At 42.7% G+C, this 20,118-nt stretch overlaps 1 long non-coding RNA gene across 1 annotated transcript in view; it reads right to left on the bottom strand.

The window, feature by feature from the left end:
* Positions 1–469: 469 nt before the first annotated feature.
* Positions 470–20,118, bottom strand: part of LOC111961597 (uncharacterized) — a 60,212-nt gene continuing 40,563 nt past the window's right edge. The window contains exon 3 of the long non-coding RNA XR_002877008.2: positions 470–598. This is a non-coding gene — a long non-coding RNA (uncharacterized lncRNA). The remainder of the gene's footprint in view (positions 599–20,118) is intronic.

Below are 20,118 nucleotides of genomic sequence, written 5' to 3' on the forward strand. Positions count from 1 at the left end.
AGAACCCTTTTGGAACCATTTTTTCTAAGAGTGAAGGATGGATTATTTTGAGGGGGTGTTCAAGATACAGGTTTCATTTCCTTTTCTTCTGTTCCGTTGAATTCTAACCCAGCTCTTCTCTAATGAACAGGTAAGAACAGGTTCTAGAACAGTGCTTGGAGCAGTGTCCAATTAAAGAATGCCCACTGCACTTCCAACACAAGAACCAAGCAAACCAAAAGATCTTGGCTAGCTACGTGGGAGCACTCTACAGTCATCTACAGAGCAGCTGACAAAACAAGGAGAAACCAGCGGACTTCATTGGAGAAGCACAGTAGCACACTGTTCATGAATGTACTCTCACCATGAGTACAGTGCAAGCCATGTGCTTCAGCAAAGGTCCTGTGAGTGAATGACAGCAGGGATGAGCGTGAGCGCAGATGAGCCAATTGTGTGGCAGGATAAGGGTGTGTGTGTTTCCTACCTGGACATTAGGAGGGTAGAAGGGGGCAGTCCTCTGGAGCTGGAGCTGCTTGTCAATCGTGTCCTTCAGACACTGACAGACACGCCGCTTCTGGTCAGCAGAGTAGGCTTCCAGACTGAGCAGGCAGTCACACTTCTACACGGCCAGAGAGAGAGAGAGATGGAGAGAGGGGGGAGGAAGAGATAGATAAAAAAGGTTACAAATATACCAGAATAACAGCACTGAAGAGAAGTATTATAGAGAGAGGAGAGAGATGGGGAGAGAGGGGGGGGGAGAAAGAGAGGGAGAGAGAGAGAGAGGAGAGATGGGGAGAGAGAGAGAGAGATGGGGAGAGAGAGAGAGAGAGAGAGAGAGAGAGAGATGGGAGAGAGAGGGGGGAAGAGAGAGAGAGGAGATGGGAGAGAGAAGAGAGATGGGAAGAGAGGGAGGAGAGGAAGAGGGGGAGAGAGAGAGAGAGAGAGAGAGAGAGAGAGAGAGAGAGAGAGAGAGAGAGAGAGAGAGAGAGAGAGAGAGAGAGAGAGAGAGAGAAGAGGAGAGAGAGAAGAGGTGGGAGAGGGAAAGACAGGAGAGAGGGGGGGACAAAAGGATGAGCGGGGTGGTTGTTCTCCTTTCATCCAATACTGTATTCTTCTCTTTGTTGCAGGTTTGACAGTTTGATTGACAAACGTGTGCTTGTAAAAGTGTCTTCATGGTGTAAGGACCTCTGTTTAGGAGGGGGAGAAGAGAGGAGAGAGCAAATGAAAGAGAAATGAAAGCAAATGAATGATGGCAAATGAAAGAGAGGAACAGTTAGATAGTGTTTGAGAGGTATTCATGCTTAATTGCGTAATCCTCACCCATAGAGAAATTCAAGCCCAAGGTAGTGTGTGTGTGTGTGTGTGTGTTGTGTGTGGTGTGTGTGTGTGTGTGTGTGTGTGTGTGTGTGTGTGTGTGTGTGTGTGTGTGTGTGGTGTGTGTTGTGTGTGTGTGTGTGTGTGTGTGTGTGTGTGTGTGTGTGTGTGTGTGTGTGTGTGTGTGTGTGTGTGTGTGTCACATCCACTCAGTCACAGAGAATTACGCTGACCCACTGGTACAGTCCAGGCCAGCACAGAGCATCTTGAGAGAGCAGAGAATGCTTTGAAAGAGAATAAGTACTAAGAAAAGAGCTTAGAAAGCCAGAAGTGTCATTCTATACTGCTGCTGAGTAGTAGCAAACAGTAATAGCGCTATTGACTAATGTGCTTCATTAAAGACGAACAACCTCTTGGTGTGATACATGACCATTGTGACTTGGAGCCATATATAGGCCTAGTAAGCTACACTTTCTCTTAAGTATTTTCCCTCTCATAACATGTAAACTATATATATTTTTTTTTAAAATGTTTTTAGCATCACATTTTTGCTTTACCTTCTGTGTTTATTCTCTCTGTAAATACGGGGCAAATTGAATGCTTTGTATATCTAGGGAATGATATGTAGCACTGGGAGCATTGATTTGAATCAACACATGCTTCAAAAGGGCCACCATTGTTCCTGTACCCAAGAAAGCTAAGGTAACTGAGCTAAACGACTATCGCCCCATAGCACTCACTTCCATCATCATGAAGTGCTTTGAGAGGCTTGTCAAGGATCATATCACCTCCACCCTACCTGACACCCTAGACCCACTCCAGTTTGCTTACCACCCCAATAGGTCCACAGACAACGCAATCACAATCACACTGCCCTAACCCATCTGGACAAGAGGAAATGCTATGTAAGAATGCTGTTCATCGACTGCAGCTCAGCATTTAACACCATAGTACACTTCAAACTCGTCATTAAGTTTGAGACCCTGGGTCTCGACCCCGCCCTGTGCACCTGGGTTCTGGACTTTCTGACGGGCCGCCCCCAGGTGGTGAGGGTAGGAAACAACAAACTGAAATGGTCCACCCACACAGACAGCGTGGTGAAGAAGGCGCAACAGCGCCTCTTCAACCTCAGGAGGCTGAAGAGTCACCAAAAAACACTCAAACTTTTACAGATGCACAATCGAGAGCATCCTGTCGGGCTGTATCATCGCCTGGTACAGCAACTGCTCCGCCCACAACCGTAAGGCTCTCCAGAGGGTAGTGAGGTCTGCACAACGCATCACCGGGAGCGAACTACCCGCCCTCCAAGACAACAACCACCCGAGCCACTGCCTGTTCACCCCGCTTCCATCCAGAAGGCGAGGTCAGTACAGGTGCATCAAAGCTGGGACCGAGAGACTGAAAAACAGCTTCTATCTCAAGGCCATCAGACTGTTAAACAGCCATCACTAACATTGAGTGGCTGTTGCCAACATACTGACTCAAATCTCTAGCCACTTTAATAATTCAAAATTGGATGTAATAAATGTATCACTAGTCACTTTAAACAATGCCACTTTATATAATATTTACATACCCTACATTACTCATCTCATATGTATATACTGTACTCTATACCATCTACTGCATCCTGCATCCTGCCTATCCTGCCTAGCCGTTCGGCCATCGCTCATCCATGTATTTATATGTACATATTCTTATTCCTTTCTTTACACTTGTGTGTATAAGGTAGTTGTTGTGAAATTGTTAATTACTTGTTAGATATTACTGCATGGTCGGAACTAGAAGCTCAAGCATTTCGCTACACTCGCATTAACATCTGCTAACCATGTGTATGTGACCAATAATCTTTGATTTGATTGATTTGATTTGTCATTGGCTGTATATTACATCAACCTGACAAAATCTCTCCACACCCAAACTGCAAGCATTAGGGGCATTGGATCATGTGACTTGCTCACTTCAGGTGAATTAGATCTCCGGCCAAACTCATGACTTCAAGTTGGGTGCCGCCCAAAGAAAGAACATAAATCAATCCATCTCTTTTTAATTTTTGTTTATTCCCCCCCCACCCATTTCTCTCCCCAATTTTGTCATACCCGATATCAATCTTGTCTCTTCACTGCAACTCCCCAACAGGCTCAGGAGAGGTGAAGGTTGAGTCATGCGTTCTCTGAAACATGACCCGCCAAACAGCACTCCTTAACACCCACCTGCAGAGGCTATATCATCATAAATGCTGCACGGCCAATGCAGACGTCGGATTGACAAAACAGCCCCTTTAAGCCCTGTCTAAGCCATGTGGTTCTACTGAGCTATATGGAATTGTTTTAAGTAATACTTAAGGTAATACTAAGAATAATTTTGCTATTTGATTTTGAATTTTAAGACCACTTGAAGAATCAAAAAATATACAGTACCAGTCAAAACACACCTACTCATTCAAGGGTTTTTCTTTATTTGTACTATTTTCTACATAATAGTGAATAAATAAAAATGATAAAATAACACATATGTAATCATGTACTAACCAAAAAAGTGTTAAACAAATATATTTTTGATTTTAGTTTCTTCATTCTTCCACCCTTTGCCTTGATGACAGCTTTGCATACTCTTGGCATTATCTCAACCAGCTTCACCTGGAATGCTTTTCCAACAGTGTTGAAGGAGTTCCCACATATGCATAGCACTTGTTGGCTGCTTTTCTTTCACTCTGTGGTCCAACTCATCCCAAACCATCTCAAATGGGTATGGGTTGGGTGATTGTGGAGGCCAGGTCATCTGATGCAGCACCATCCCTCTCCTTCTTGGTCAAATGATGGTCCCACCAATCGCAAACTAGATGGGATGGCATAGCTCTGCAGAATTCTGTGGTAGCCATACTGGTTAAGTGTGAATTTAATTCTAAATCAATCACAGACTGTGTCACCAGCAAAGCACCCTCACACCATCACACCTCCTCCTCCATGCTTCACGGTAGCAACCACACATACATAGATCATCCGTTCACCTACTCTGCATTTCACAACGACACAGCTTTTGGGCTGCAATCCGAGGTTCAGTTAACTCTAATGAACTTGTCCTCTGCAGCAGAGGTAACTCTGGGTCTTCCTTTCCTGTGGCGGTCCTCATGAGAGCCAGTTTCATCATAAAGCTTGATGGTTTTTGCGACTGCACTTATAGATACTTTCAAAGCTCCTGAAATGTTACGTATTGACTGACCTTCATGTCATAAAGTAATGATGGTCTGTCATTTCTCTTTGCCTTTTGAGCTGTTCTTGCCATAAAATGGACTTGGTCTTTTACCAAATAGGGTTATCTTCTGTATACCACTCCTACCTTGTCGCAACACAACTGATTGGCTCAAACGCATTAAGAATGAAAATAATCCACAAATGAACTTGTCACATTTGTATTCCAGGTGACTACCTCATGAAGCTGGTTGAGAGAATGCCATGAGTATGCAAAGCTGTCATCAAGGCAAAGGGTGGCTACTTTGAAGAATCTCAAATATAAAATATATTTTCATTTGTTTTTCACTTTTTTGATTACTACATGATTCCATGTGTGTTATTTCATAGTTTTGATGTCGTCACTATTATTCTTCAATGTAGAAAATAGTACAAATAAAGAAAAAACCTTGAATGAGTAGGTGTGCCCAAACATTTTACTGTCATACCAATGATTGATTTGCTATTTGCTTCTGAGTTTAAGACCACTTGATGTATAAACCTTTTTTTTTTAACAAATCGTTTGATGAAAAATATTAGCCCCTACAAACACATTGGATATCAAATTCACTACATGGAACAACATATAGTCTGTCCTATATCTGAGAGATATAACAAAGATCTGGATAAAAATAAAAAAAATTAACCCTTTATTTTTGCCTCTAAACAGTCTCCATATACACTGTACTTCCATTAATGTTTTCAACTGGTACCGGGGGACCTTCAGACAAGTCTTGTGAGCCTTTGGGCTTCTTAGAGCAAAACAACCAACATTTACATTTCCACAGGGAAATTTGTGTGTAGCTCAAAGTGTTCGGATGCTACAGAAAGTAGTTGGCAGATCTGCTGTACCGAATTCAGACGAGTCCCAAAACGGTTGTGGGGGTCGTAAAGCAAAACGGAGAACAGCATCGTGTTCATGAGAGTCTCATCTTCACATAGAGGGGTTTAGAACATCTGTCCGTTGAATGGCATACGTAAAGCGGAGACCCCGAGCTCTGATGTCATGTACATCATGTTATTTTACAGCCGCTGTATTCCAATGTAGGTACTTACCAGGGCCCAAATCTGCTCTTTTCTACCCATATACGGGTTGCGAGTGTAAAGGGCTCAGTACGTGTTGTGTGTATGTGTACAAATGTTGTAGGTTACACAATGGTGTAACCTCTTCTATTAACTACAGTGGATCTGTACAAAGACATAGTCTACTAAAGGGCACTGCAGCAACAGAATAACTGGGGGGAAAGCCTGTGGCCTTGAATAGGGTCAATGCATTGTGATCTGTTGAGTCTCCCTCATGTGTTTTTCTGCGAAACACTTAGAACCATTCCTAATGGTTCCTTTTTAGCATTTGACATGGACCAATCGCCCCACCACCACCTCAACTGCCATCACTATCAGTAAGACACACACAATGCAACACAACACAGCACACACACATACACGGTTATTGACCAAATCAAAATGACCAATCAATCACCTTTAGGGAATACAAGTTGCGGATGGCATTCACACGCCCACATACAGTGGTTCACACGTGAAGACTACTCAGAAACTCCGTAAAAGGCAAAACAAGTTTTATCTCCAGCTTGACAGAGAACCAGACTCTCACAGACAGATGACTGGCTCAGGTAAGATCATTTCAGTTCCATTCATTCCCTGAAGTGAACACTACATAAAAGACATGTCATTTCTCTACACTCAGCTGTTTATTTCTTCTATTCACTCTATCCGTTTTCTTCTCTCTGATGATTTCGCTTCCGTCTGGAAGGAAAACATTTGTGCAGAGATGTCTTTGGCAGCATGGGTTACTTTTGGAGCTTTTTCAATTTTCTCGAAGTCCTCAGAGATTAACTGGAGTACTGAAGGATTTTCTTGGAGCTAACTCTGCCCTGGTCTGACGTCTGTCGCTAAGCGGTCCACTGCCCTTTACCACTGTCCTTTGATGTTGGGAAATGTTTATCTCCTGGGAGAAAGTCTTTGTTATCAAGACGTTGTCATTGTCAGAGATAGTATTGCAGTCTAATGTATTTGGAACTGTGATGGTTTTTCACTGTCAAAGCCAGACTCCCCTGACACGGGGAAAATTATTTAAAAAGTTGCGAAAGTCTGCACGCAGAGAAGAGACTACCACAGCTCCGCACACACAGTGTGTGGAGATGCTAGAGATGCTGATGATGCATCCATAGAGGAGAGAAAGAAAGAAAATAGTGGAAGACAAAACCCCCCCAAAAAATGAATCGCGATATTCTGTTGTATCCATCACTGAGACGTAATGAAGAGGTCAGGAGCCAAACAGTCATGTCCTGCACAACAGGTGCCAATCAAACTCTGCAACACACAGGCCCTTAACAGTTAGGTAATTGTCCCCACTCACACTTTAAGGAGTGAGACAGTGGTCCCTGGTCAGACCCTTAACTTCTTATGGCTGAAGGGGCAATATTGAGTAGCTTGGATGAAAGGTGCCCATATCAAACGGCCTGCTCCTCAGTCATAGTTCCTAATATTTGCATATCATTTTTAGTATTGGATAGAAAACACTCTAAAGTTTCTAAAACTGTTTGAATTATGTCTGTGAGATTAACAGAACTCATATTGGCAGGCAAAATCCTGAGTTGAAATCAAAACAGGAAGTCAGAAATCTGAGCCTGTATGTATTCACCAGAGTCCCTAAAGAAATCCACTTGAGCTATTAATGATGTTGCACTGCCTAGGGGTTCCACTAGATGTCAACCATCAATAGAAATTATAATGAGACTTCTATGATGTTGTGGGAGAGAATGADAGCAGAATCAGTCAGGTGTCCATCAAGCAGCCATTTCCTGATCATGCTTTTTCTTGATGGAAGCCACTGACGTTCCATTGCTCACGAAGAGAACAAAGAATACTCCGGTTGGAACTTTATTGAAGCTATATGTTAAAAACATCCTAATGATTGATTCAGTACTTAGTTTGAAATGTTTATTCGACCGGTAATATCACATTTTGAAGTTTTTGTCCGATATGAAGCTGACCAGAATTAGCATTTGGACATGTTTACCAAACGCGCTAACAATTGGACATAAATAACGGATTTTTTCAAACAAAACAAACATTTATTGTGGACCTGGGATTCCTGGTGTGCTTTCTGATGTAGATCATCAAAGGTAAGGGAATATTTCTCATGTATTTTATTGTTTATGGTGACGCCATCTTTGCAGCTGTGGTATTTTACTTTGAGCGCCGTCTCAGATTATAGCGTGCATTTCTTTTTCCGTAAAGTTTTTTTGAAATCTGACACAGCAGTTGCATTAAGGAGAGGTATATCTATAATTCAATGTGTATAACTTGTATTATCATCTATATTTATGATGAGTATTTATGTTGAAACGATGGGCTATGCAAAGTCACTTGATGTTTTTGCATTTAGTGAATCTAGTCGCCTCAATGTAAACTCAGATTTTTTGATATAAATATGAATTTAATCAAACAAAACATGCATGTATTGTGTAACATGAGGTCCTATGAGTGTCATCTGATGAAAATAATCGAAGGTTAGTGATGAATTTGATCTCTATTCTGGTTTTTGTGAAGCTATCTATAGCTGGAAAAAATGGCTATGCTTATTGTGGTTTTGTGGTGACCTAACATAATCGTTTGTAGTGCTTTCGCTGAAAAGCCTATTTGAAATCGGATACTTTGGTGGGATTAACAACAAGATTACCTTTAAAATGATATAAGACACATGAATGTCTGAGGAATTTTAATTATGAGATTTCTGTTGTTTTGAATTTGGCGCCCTGCACTTGGACTGGCTGTTGTCATATCGGTCCCGTTACCGGGACTGCAACCATAAGAAGTTTTTAAAAGTGAGCATGTAATTAGTCCCTCATCGACCTTTAAAATTGAACAAGTAGTTTCTGCTTTGGCCCTGAAGTATAGGCTTGTGTCCCTAGCCACCGTGCTCCCTTATTAGGGGAGTACTTGTAGAGCTACCGCATATAAAGTAGTGATGTATTAACCTTCCCATATCACACACTTAAATTGCCAGTTGTGCCCTGCAGTATAAGAGCAATGTAATTTTGTACTGCACAAACCAAACAGCTCAGTTTCTCTGTCTCCCCTTCTGACTGACTCCAATGAGCCCTGTCATTGGCTGTGTCTGGTGGGATTGTGTGAAGTGACATCGCCATGGTAGGAGCCACATTAGCTAGACAGGCCACAGTGCATTCTCTCACTGATAGATAGATACCTCCGCTGTGACCAACAACTCCCCACAGCCCCACAGCCTCACAGCACAGAAACACAGCTGCCATGGAGCAGCCCAATGACCCAGCGGAGCGCACACACCGTTCAGTACAGTAAATACCCACACAGGTATAATTACATTCACGCAACCACATCAACATGCATGCACATATCCTCCTCTGGTAAGGGCTCACATGTGCCCAAATAAGGCTGCATGCAGCCTCGAAAGAAGCACAATTTAATTATATTTGAATAAATGCATGTAACACATTAACATGCACAATAATGAAAAAATAACAACAACGGTATCAGCTGAGACTATACCCCACTCCATTGGAGTATAGTGTGTAGTGTGTGACTGTCACGACTTCCACCGAAGGTGGCTCCTCTCCCTGTTCAGGCGGTGCTCGGCGGTCGTCGTCGCCGGCCTACTAGCTGCCACCGATCCATTTTTCCTTTTCGTTTGTGTCTGTCTGTATTGTTTACACCTGTGTCTTATTAGTTGATTTCGGTGGGTATATTTACCTCCACTGCCTGTTAGTCTTTGTGCGGGATTGTTTTCTGTGGTTACGTTATTTAGGGGTGCGTGTCTGCACCACGGGTTTCTTTTCTCACGGCAGTTGTGCTGTTTGGTAGTGAGTTTAGGAGTAGAGGTTTCTCCCCAGTGTGTAGCGTTTATTTCCCTGTGTGTGTGGCGACCTCGTTTGGGCGTGTTTCAGTCCCATGTTGTAGTTGAGTTGGGATTGCTAAATAAACTATTTTGCCACTGGGACTTCCTTGCTCTCCTGCTCCTGATTCCTGCACCTTCCTCCATTAGGAGACACGTAACAGTGACGCCCATGCAGTGAACCTGGAGTATTATGATTCATAGCTACTACTTAACTATAGTAGGGCCACATTCCTGCACTGTCTGGGAGGAAGTGTGTTTACTTATTCTATGTATTTAGAGAGTTAGGCCATTAAGGTTGCTGCATTATAATGCATATGACACTACAAAATGATATGGCAGCCATGTTAGCTCACCATTAACATAACAAGGGGAATATTTAAACAATGCTGTGTAACTGAATGTCTAGAATTAGAAGAATATTCCTAATTCTAAAAGTTGGCCCAACCTTCTAAATATTGTATATGGGTCTGGGAGACCCACCAGGCTCTGGCCATAACCCACTCACTGACATGACACACTTCCTCTGGAGCACAGAAGGGAGGGAGGGTAGAAACATGTCTATGAGAGGATAGAGAGAAAGAGAGGCGGAGAGTGACATACTGCTAAGCACATGTTCATTTATGGCTTTTAATATACTTTTCATAGCCTAGTGTTTGTCAAATTGCTCCTAATTATATAATATTACACTGTCAGTCTCCCCTACTTTTTATTACACGCCATCCAAACTATTTGTGGTATTTTTCCTCGCAGTTACCTGAAACTCATTATTCACCTCACAAGACTATGAGTGGAGAGTTGACAGTTTGTGGCTGACCACAGTCTTGGCAGGCTGGAGCATTTTCTAGGCCACTGCCACAACGGCAGGCAGTGTGTGTGAAGGACAATGCCATTGCATGAGTAGCTAGCTAGACCAGGGTCCAAGAATGTTGGCATCCCTCTTCTAGATAAATCGAGCCCAGAAAAACATATGGTAAACCATCCCCCTATAAATACATTTCAAATCAAATGTAATTTGTGTAGTGTTTTTACAAAATACATTTGTCACAAAGTGTAGTTAAAAAATGTAATCTCAACTTGCTGCAATGCAGAACAACCTTACGTAGATCCATGACTGAGTGAAAAGACAACAACTTGGACAGAACACCATGCTCTGTTGAACTGAGGACTTGAATCCCTGGAGAATGACAAGAGATTCATCAAAATCATACAGATTCCAGAGTAGCCGGTCTGTAGGGACCTCCATGTTAAGGTCATATTGCTCCTCCTCCGTAAGTGGCATCTGGTTGCTGCCCTGGGGATTCTCCCCTGGCACTTCCATCCCAAAACCCCTGGACTGAGACACACCAAGGCACACATTCTCCAGCCCCAGCTACAGCTTCTACTGGGCATATCGCTAAACAATACCATTGATAAACCATTGATGAACAGTTTGGTATACTATCGTTCGTGTTGGCACCAGAACTCTTAATTCCAAGCCAAGTTTGCTGAACTCTGTAGATTTTTGTATGTTGTCCAATGCATTGCAACCACATGCTTCGGACACATGCTTGTGCAAAACAAAACTGAAATGCAGTACAGGTAGTAAGTATAACTCAATGTGTACCCATTAGGAAGATCAAGCTATTTGCCCAACTCTCTTTAAGTCTCCTATGCCTCTACCTCAATGTTCATTCTTACATACCCACATTCAAGTGATAACACAAGAGCAAACGAGACACAACTTAATGAATGGCCACTGGCCTGCCTTAGAGTGGCTAAAAATACAGGCAGCATTTCCCTGTAATCAGATTGATTAAATTGCTCGCTAGTTGGAACCCTCCCCCAGAGCCATCTGGCAGATGGATCTCTGGCCTCCTGTCAACAATGCTCACCTTAGTGTGGACTACGCCAGCACACACAGTACAGTGCATTTTGGAAAGTATTCAGAACCCTTCACTTTTTCCTTTTTACGTTACAGCCTTATTCTAAAATTGATCAAATAAAATCAATACCTCAGTCTACAAACAATACCCCATAATGACAAAGCGAAAACTGGTTTAACATTTTTTACATAAATGTTCAGAGCCCAGGTGCATCCTGTTTCCATTGATCATCCTTGAGATGTTTCTACAACTTGATTGGAGTCCACTTGGGGTAAATTCAATTGATTGGACATGATTTGGAGAGGCACAGACCTGTCTATATAAGGTACCACAATTGACAGTGCATATCAGAGCAAAAACCAAGCAATGAGGTCGAAGGAATTGTCCGTAGAGCTCTGAGACAGGATTGTGTCGAGGCGAAGATCTGGGAAGGGTATAGTACCAAAACATTTCTGCAGCTTTGAAAGTCTGCCAAGAACACAGTGGCCTCCATCCTTCTTAAATGGAAGAAGTTTGGAACCAACAAGACTCTTCCTAGAGCTGGCTGCCCGGTCAAACTGAGCAATCGGGAGAGAAGGGCATTGGTCGAGGAGGTGACCAAGAACCCGATGGTCACTCTGACAGAGCTCCAGAGTTCCTCTCTGCAGCACTCCACCAATCAGGCCTTTATGGTTGATTGGCCAGATGGAAGCCACTCCTCAGTAAAAAAGCACATAACAGCCCGCTTGGAGTTTGCCAAAAGGCACATAAAGGACTCTCAGACCATGAGAAACAAGATTCTCTGGTCTGATGAAACCAAGATTGAACACTTTGGCCTGAATGCCAGGCATCACGTCTGGAGGAAACCTGCCGCCATCCCTACAGTGAAGCATGGTGGTGGCCGCATCATGCTGTGGGGATGTTTTTCAGTGTCAGGGACTGGTAGACTAGTCAGGATCGAAAGGAGCAAAGTACAGAGACATCCTTGATGAAAACCTTCTCCAGAGTGCTCAGGACCTCAGACTGGAGTGAAGGTTCATCTTCCAACATGGCAACGACCCTAAGCACACAGCCAAGACAATGCAGGAGTGGTCTCTGAATGTCCTTGAGTGGCCCAGCCAGAGCCCGGACTTGAACCCGATCAAACATCTTTTGAGAGACCTGAAAATAGCTGTGCAGCGACGCTCCCCTGCCAATCCCTGCCAAAAGTGTTTGCATTTGTAGGTACTTGCATTTGTTTAAGCTGTTTTCTTGTGACATTTATTTGGATACATCCATAACTATGAGCTAAAGAGGTGTGATTGTGCCTGCTTTCTCATCAGGACATTGTTGTTCAGAGGAGCTGGGCAACAACACAGCCAACACAATCACTTCAAACTGAAGCTGGAAAGACTGCAACCAATTGCACTTCGTTTCGTTTTACCTTTTTTCAATTTACATTTATTTGTATATATCCATAAAAATATGCCAGCTGATTCATAATTTCGACTGGCTGAGAAACGCTGCCTGCCTGTCTGTCTCATTCCGACTCCCAAGACGTTCATTACTATGGGACAGCTGGGGATCGAATTTGAATATTTAAACAATGTTGCAAATGTTGTAGAGACAGACAGCAAGGTTTACACAAATCTCCGCTGTTGAAAACTAAATGTTAGTCTAAAAGAAATGTGAGATAATGTCTACACGCTTCTATAGTGGATATCAAGTTTATAAATTGCCTGGCTGGGCTGATGAGACAGTGGATTGCGCAGTCAGATGCAACAGAGTGAATAGAGATTTTAACATCATAGATTTAGCCGGTGGTAACTTGTGGAATAGACACCAGCTGGAATGCGGTTTTAACCAATCAGCAATCAAGATTAGACCCAGCCCGTTGTATAAGATCTGATATACAACAGCTGTCAGCCAATCAGCATTCAGGGCTCGAACCACCAAGTTTATAATACTAGATATACAACTCTGGCTCTGGAGAACCTTTTTTAACAGAGAATGAATGGAAGAGATGATGACATCCCTATCAGCCTGGCAGGCTGGGTATGGCAGCGTAGTATGCCAACCAGAGAGGCAATGTAGGTCACTGCATGAATGCTGATGACAAGCCGATGTCTCCTGAGTGCTACAAATCTGCTGTTCATTGGGATTTAAGCGAAGCAAAGGCACCAGGCGAAAATGGGTAATGGCTTTGCAGTAAGGGATTGAATTGGGATAAATTGAAGGTGGATTTGTTATTCCTTTCCTAGATACTATGTATGTTGTATCCCATCAACTAAAAACACCTGCTCATCAACCAATCAAACAGCAATGCCGCTCAACAGAAACATTTCCGTCAAAGCACTATTCAATGGAGTTCAGCTTTAAGAAACACTCACGTCATCTCCATCCATGATGAGTGTCATCGGGTGTCACGCTCCTCAGAGCTTTGATGCCTGTTTATGTGTCCGGTCCCCGTGTAGTAGTGCAGCGGCTCACATAGTCATTGAAAAACAAATCACTGTCACACCCCATCACTCACGAACCACCAAGTGGGACTGAACATGCTATGATAACCTGCCACACTACTACTGTATCTCAGTTCCCACTAGTGCTTAGCTAGCTTTCTGTACTGTACTATACTGTACTGCTAAACACAGATATGGTCAATGGGCTATCAGTACTGCACTAGTGCTAATTTGATCCATCCCTCCACAAGGCACAACTGTACAATGTGACGTACAGTACTGTTATAGATGAGCTACCAGTGAACAGGCTAAAGAAAGGCTAATCTAATGCTTAAAATAGCCAACATTTAATGAGCTAACCCCATGTGAACGAGCGACCAGTGAACGAGCGACCAGTAAACATGCCCCCATGTCACTTTTAGCTCCCATGTCACTTGCCCTAACTTGTCGGTCACACGGGAACAGATTAGAAAGTACAGATTAGAGAGTAGGCCTACAGTACTGTGTAAACCTTCTGATTTAGAAACATATGCCATAACACATACTTTCTCTCTTTCTTTATCTCTTTATCTCTCCTTCTCACACCCCCTCCTCTCTCTCTGTCTCTCCCTCTCTCCCTCTCTCTCTCTACTCTCCCTCCCGCTCTCTCTCTCTCTCCCCTCCCTCTCTCTCTCTCTCCCTCCTTCTCTTGCTTCATAGTCTCCTCCTCGAAGTGATTACGTCATAATGTCCAGTGAGTCCAGACACAGGGTAGATGAGGTTAAAGTTCAGACGATGAAAGACAGTTCTCACTGTGGTGCTCTGGTTCCATGCCCCGCTACGTAACCATGTTAGACAACTCAGTGTGGGGGTGCTGAAAAGGGGGTCATGAGGACCCACTACAGGAGCTGGGTTAATCCATGTGTACCATGTGTTGTGTGTTATGTATGAGTCAAATGAAAATAGTGAAATGCATAAAGACTATGATAATAGCATTCCGCTGGACATAGGGTATGCATTGGTAGGATAACTTCAGTTGAATTGCTCTACAGAACTCTATAGAGTTACGTTGTATGTCTATTGTTGCTCAGCTAAATTGAATACCAGTGGTTTTCAAAGATGCCTGGGGTGTTCAAAGCATCTCTCTCACTCACACACACACACACACACACACACACACACACACACACAACACACACACACACACACACACACACACACACACACACACACACACACACACACACACACACACACACACACACACACACACACACACACACACACACACACACACACACACACACACACACACACACACTGGTTAATTTTAGAGTATATCTGATGAGGAGGCTAAAAATAGCTGACCTTGGTCTTGAGCTTCTACAGTAGTTGGTCTCTAAGGTAGCCACTCTTATAGAATCAAGGTCAAACTAGTCTGGGTAGCTTTCCCCTTCAAAATGGAGCCCTTATCAGAGCTCTATGAAATAGAGGGCAAGCTCTCTGGGCAAGCATACAGTACATTGGAATCTAACACATGATCAAATGACTCAAATTATTATTATATATTAAAAACATTTCAGACTAAACAAAAAGTTGTTTATTTTTGTAAACAAACAGACAACAGAGAGATGTTTGATTCCTTCTCATCTACATCATAAATCCCATACTCCCTCCAAGAGGGGATGTTTGGTCTGGGGCTTAAACCAGTGCTTCTTTAATGCATGCCCACACTGAGATGTGTGGCACAGGGAGGGACATTACTGGAGCTCCAGGCCTATACAGGCCTCCAGATAGCCATTAGGGAGAGTGATAAGCATATTACTGGCCTTGAGTAATGTCATATGGTATGTATCATTTCCGAACAGTTCCCTCAAGGAGCTCAACTTAAGCAAACTGTTATCACTGTTTCAATTTCAAACACTGTAATTCTGCTTTATTAAGTGAAGGAAAAGTTGGACAGCATTACCCAAACTCACAACAGTACTTTAGCACAGTCATCATTTCTTTAATCAGGTTAAAAGCATACATGGACAAATGGTACAAACAATGTCTTTGTCAAAGAACACCACCTACTGTTCTTTGACAAAGACATAGTTTGTACCATTTGTCCATCATAGGATCCCAAGAGTGCTGCAAATTGAGTTGATCTAGGAGGCTAGAACTGAGGAGGCTATCGAAGCCAAAGATCTCAATCATCCCACTGAGAGTGAAGTCTTTATGTCATTACAAGTAGATGTATGGGCGCTGTCAGGGCTGCCCAATCTATCTCTCCCAGCATATTAAACTTGTGATTAAGCCACACGGCCTATCAGTCCCGGCCCCAGTACAGTGACAAAGAGATAGTAAAGCAGTTCTCAGTGCAATCAGACCAGGCGAGGAGGGCCCTGACATAGCCCTGTTATTGATTGCCACCATAAAGAACACAGTTCCGCTGACAACAACCACAGGGTGGATACCACTCCCTTATCTGAGGATGACAGGCTGCATATCATGGAGTCGTTGGAGGAGTTTGTCCGCAAAAACACAGGTGTGCAGAAAGTGAGTCTGAGATGTCTTATTTGAGATACTCTTTGAAGAGGTACGGTTTCAGGTGTTTTTGGAAGATGGGCAGGGACTCTGCTGTTCTAGGGTCAGGGGGAAGCTCGTTCCACCATTGGGGTGCCAGGACAGAGAAGAGCTTTGACTGGGCTGAGTGGGAGCTGACCCCCCGTACGGGTGGGAGGGCCAAGAGACCAGAGGTGGCAGAATGGAGTACTCGAGTTGGGGTATAAGGTTTGAGCATAGCCTGAAGGTAGGGAGGGGCAGTTCCTCTTGCTGTTCCGCAGGCAAGCACCATGGTCTTGTAGCGGATGCAAGCTTTGACTGGAAGTCAGTGTAGTGTGCAAAGGAGCAGGGTGACATGGGAGAACTTGGGAAGGTTGAAACCAGGCAGGCTGCGGCAGTCTGGTTAAATTACAGGGGTTTGATGGCACAAGCGGGAAGCCCAGCCAACAGCGAGTTGCAGTAGTCCAGACGGGAGATGACAAGTGCCTGGATTAGGACCTGCTCAACTTTCTGTGTAAGGAAAGGTCGTACTATACAGATGTTGTAGAGCATTAACCTGCAGGAGCGAGTCACTGCTTTGATGTTTACGGAGAATGACAGGGTGTGGTCCAGGGTCACTCCAAGGTTCTTTGCACTCCCAGAGGTGGAACTGTGGAGTTGTCAACCGTGATGGAAAGGTCTTGGAGTGGGCAGATATAGACACATTCAAGCAGACGCAGACAGACGTACATACACCCACATACTTACGCAAAGGCAGGCACACGCACAGATGGAAAAATCCTTGAGGCCCATGTTAACAAAATAAGTCAAAATGTTGTCTGTTGGACGTTTAGGACATCATCACGTGGAACTAGTGTCACAGCTCTGCCCCAAGCACACAAACGTCACACCCAAAAGTGTCCCGTGAATAATTTGACCTTCTTTTCTACAAATAGATCACACAAAAAGGACTGTTTGTATGCACAGTATCCCATCTGAAAGCTCAAGTAAAGACTCCCTCACTGTCATACCAGCTTGGTCATGTGTTTCATATTGTGAGGACACCTACTTTATCTACTTCATCTCTCTATCTATCTGCCACCTCTATCTGCCACGTCTCCTCCATTCATCACTCATTCCAACAGAGCAAGAAATACACTCGTTGAAGAAGACATTTGACTCAGTAGTCTCAAAGGGATTGATGGTACGATCAGTTAATGCAATCAGATACAATTGGCAGGCTAAATCCAATAGGCGATACTTGATAAAGACTGTATTTAGATAAGTAAACCCGCATTAGACATCATTACTACTGTGTTTGGTCATTGTTGGTGATACTTCCGTCTTCATTTGTCACCTAGGTAAATTTGATGATTGTGTTATAATAATCTGATTACAAATAAACTGTATCTGTAATCACTTACGTTACCAGCAACAACAAAAAAAAGCATATTACAGAAACTTTTGAAAAACTAGATGTTTACTTTGAAATTCAGAAAGGAGTTTGGCGGGAAGAAAATATGAGGACACTTCTGTTTTCTCAATTCTACATTGAAGACAGGCACCAATGTTATTATCCTTTTGTGATTTTAGTTTTTAGATTTTTATTTGAAATTCAGTTTAGTTTCAGTTAGTTATCAGACAGGATTTACTCATTTTTTTACAGTTTCAGTTTAATAAAAACATTTCTGTTTTTATTAAACATTTCTGTTTTTATAATATTTAGATTGAGTTTTACTTTTGGTGTTAAGGACAGAAAGCAGCCTTATGTGTGGGAGGCTAGAAGCCTCAATCACAATTTGAGATAGTCCTGTCACACATTTCCTTTCTTTCTTTAGGGGTGGGGGGATAGATCAGCTGTAATATTGCAGACAGATTGTGACTTCTGTCAATGTAATTGTCTGCATCATTTCCAATCTCCCATATATATATTTTGAAAGTATACAGTGCCAGTCAAAAGTTTGGACACACCAACTCATTCAAGGGTATTTCTTTATTTTTTCTATTTTCTACATTGTAGAATAATAGTGAAAACATCAAAACTATGAAATAACACATATGCAATCATGTAGTAACCAAAAAAGTGTAAAACAAATCTAAATATATTTTATATTTCAAATTCTTCAGGTAGGAACCTTTGCCTTGATGACAGCTTTGCACACTCTTGGCATTCTCTAAACCAACTTCACCTGGAATGCTTTTCTTACATTCTTGAAGGAGTTCCCACATATGCTGAGCACTTCTTTGCTGCTTTTCCTTTACTCTGCAGTCCAACTCATCCCAAACCATCTCAATTGGGTTGAGGTCAGGTGATTGTGGAGACCAGGTCATCTGATGCAGCACTCAATCACTATACTTGGTCAAATAGTCATTAGACAGCCTGGAGGTGAGTTTTGGGTCAATTTCCTGTTGAAAAACAAATGATAGTCCCACTAAGCACAAACCAGATGGGATGGCGTATTGCTGCAGAATGCTGTGGAAGACATGCTGGTTAAGTGTGCTTTGAATTCTAAATAAATCACAGACAGTGTCACCAGCAAAGCACTCCCATCACACCTCCTCCTCCATGCTTCAAGGTGGGAAACACACATGCAAAAATCATCCGTTCACCTACTCTGCGTCTCACAAAGACACGGCGGTTGGAACCAAAAATCTCAAATTTGGACTCATCAGACCAAATGACAGATTTCCACTGGTCTAATGTCCATTGCTCGTGTTTCTTGGCCCAAGCAAGTCTCTTTTCTTCTTATTGGTGTCCTTTAGTAGTGGTTTCTTGGTAGTAATCGTACCATGAAGGACTGATTCACGCAGCCTCCTCTGAACAGTTGATGTTGATGTAATACCCTTGTTAAAACCAAGTATTGAGTTTATTTGTTATAATTAATTGGTATTACATTTAAAAGGTGATTGAATTGCTCCCGTATTGTTATGTTGTTAATGCATTTCTTTTGAAGACATATTTATTTAAGATATAAGTGAATAGCTTGGTTTAGTTTTAAGTTTAAGTTTTGACCAATAAGGTCGCTTGTTAAAACCTGTTTGGGATAGGGGGCAGCATTTTCACTTTTGGATGAAAAGCGTGCCCAGAGTAAACTGCCTCCTACTCAGTCCCAGATGCTAATATATGCATAGTATTAGTAGTATTGGATAGAAAACACTCTGAAGTTTCTAAAACTGTTTGAATGATGTCTGTGAGTATAACAGAACTCATATGGCAGGCGAAAACCTGAGAGAAATCCAACCAGGAAGTGGGAAATCTGAGGTTTGTCGTTTTTGAAAGCTTGGCCTATCGAATACATAGTGTCTATGGGGTCATTGTGCACTTCCTAAGGCTTCCACTAGATGTCCACCGTCTTTAGAAACTTGTTTGAGGCTTCTACTGTAAAGGAAGGGCTCATAAGTGCTCTTTGAGTGAGTGGTCCGGCAGAGTGCCACAAACTCTGACGCTCGTTCACTTGAGTGGTAGCTCTCGTTCCATGGCTTTTCTACAGACAGGATTTCTCCGGTTGTAACATTATTGAAGATTTATGTTAAAAACATCCTAAAGATTGATTCTATACATCGTTTGAAATGTTTCTACGGTCTGTAACGGAACTTTTGGACTTTGTCTGGACGTGGTGCTCGCGCCTCATGAAGATGGATTACTGGGCTGAATGCGCTAACAACAAGGAGAAATTTGGACATAAATTACGAACTTTATCGAACAAATCCAACATTTATGTTGGAACTGGGATTCCTGGGAGTGCATTCTGATGAAGATCATCAAAGGTAAGTGAATATTTATAATGCTATTTCTGACTAATGTTGACTCCAACATGGCGGATATTTCTTTGGCTGATTTTGTCGTCTGAGCCCTGTACTCAGATTATTGCATGGTGTGCTTTTTCCGTAATAAAAAAAAAAATCTGAAACAG

Source organism: Salvelinus sp. IW2-2015, linkage group LG4q.1:29 (genome assembly GCF_002910315.2).
Source record: "Salvelinus sp. IW2-2015 linkage group LG4q.1:29, ASM291031v2, whole genome shotgun sequence".
Taxonomy (NCBI): Eukaryota; Metazoa; Chordata; class Actinopteri; order Salmoniformes; family Salmonidae; genus Salvelinus; species Salvelinus sp. IW2-2015.